This window comes from Pteropus vampyrus, unplaced genomic scaffold (assembly GCF_000151845.1).
Source record: "Pteropus vampyrus isolate Shadow unplaced genomic scaffold, Pvam_2.0 Scaffold184, whole genome shotgun sequence".
Lineage (NCBI taxonomy): Eukaryota > Metazoa > Chordata > Mammalia > Chiroptera > Pteropodidae > Pteropus > Pteropus vampyrus.
Window position 1 is genome coordinate 1,133,830 of NW_011888965.1, and position 1,918 is coordinate 1,135,747.

The following is a 1,918-nucleotide window of genomic DNA, read 5'->3' on the forward strand; positions in this document are numbered from 1 at the left end:
TACCTCAAAAAACTGCCTTTCTCTCCTCATGATAACTTTATATGTCAGTGTAATAATAACTTAACCAGACTTGAAATCTAGAAGTCATCTTTAACTCTTTTTTCTCCACTGGCATCACTCCTCACCCCCCCAAACAAAGAAACAAACAAACAAAAATTTTAATCCTTCTACTGGGATATCACTTGAAGATATCCTCTTCTTCATATTCCATAGTCACCACCCTGGTTCAGAATGTTATTACCTGTAGCCTAGTTCACTAAGTGATCTCCAATTTTTTTGATTCTATACCAAGTGTTCTCTGTTCCTGAAAATTCCCACTTCGCCTATCCATTCCATTGAGTTCTGTTTAAAATATTACCTTCTCTGTGAAACTTCTGACCTGCTTCTCCCACGTACACATCAGTACCACCACCACTACCACTACCATCTTAACGAAATCAGGGAGTATTAGCCATTCTCTTATCTTTCTTCCTGAAATAATTTGTGTAGATATCTGTTAGCAGGTAGAATGCTGAATTATAGATATCCACTTACATTTATTTATTTCTCTAGACCACGAGTCTTCAAGCACACACAACTACCAGTAAAAATGTTTAAGCAGTCTCTCCCACACACATATGCATGTTGTTTTCTTCTCCCAATATATTATTTTGAACACACCCCTGAGGTGTATGCAGTTATTTTTGAAGGTCTGTGGTTTACCCTACACTATTGTAGTAGCCTCCAACCTATGGTAATCTCTCCCACTGATCAACCCCTAGAGCACTCGATTGGGACTTTTAGTGTTTTTTGTACAATTATCTAATTTGAAATTAACAAAAAAAATCTTCGATGATTATTTTCATACAACAACATTTAGTGAGTACTCAGTATGAGGTGGAAAAATAATTTCCTTCTCATCTTTCTAAGTTCTTCTGGCTGGACTAATAAAATAATGAGACAGATTAACAGGAGAAAATGCTCAAATGTATTACATGTGCACACATGGGGGGGCCCATATGAGACCCAAGGACAAATCAAACAGTTGAGGCTTATACGTCATCTTGAGCTAAGGAGAAAGGGGGTGGGGGTTGTGGTTTGGGAATTCAAAGGGCAGGAAGGCAATTCACATGGAGATAAAAAAGCAAGTGTTTGGTAAATAAATGTTTGCTGGGCCATCTTTAACAATGGAACACATAGGGAACTTTGATTAAAGAGCCTTGCTAGGTTCCACCCTGTCTATCACACATTAATTTATATTAAACTATAATTATCTATGATAACAGCTCCCTTCCTGGAGAAGGTCCTCTATCTAAATTCTTTTAGGCAGTAAGGAAGGTCAAAGCTTTTTCTTTAGTCTTTTGTTTTTTGAAAATAGCCAGCTTAAAATAATCAATATCCCAAAATATACCGGACACTCTTCTGGGCCCTGGGGTCACAGCAGTGAACAAGAAAGACAAGGTCCCTATTCTTCTGAAGTTTATATGCTGGGATCAGGAGAAATATAAATAAACAAGATAATTTTATCATATAATTGTAAGCACCTTAAAGATCTGCAGTCTATTATAATAGTAAGAAAATAAGAGGCTTTAGAATTAAGCAGACCTGTATTCAAATCCAGGGTTGACCACATACAAGGTGTGTGATTTAGGCAGAGAACTTAATCACGCTGAGTTTATTTCATTGTCTGTAAAATAAGATTAATAATTCTCTTCTCAAAATGGTGCTTGTGAGAATTAATAATGTATAAAGTTTCTAGCATAAATGCCTGACTGATTATATTTTTAAAATGTATTTTGCAAAATCTTCATAGCTAAAACAGCATATATGTTACAATATGGCTCTATTTAAAGAAACTTAACAGTAATTCCAGAAACAGGATATGGGAACTTTTCTCAATTCACCTTAATTGGATAAATTTGAGGGCAGATTTGAATGT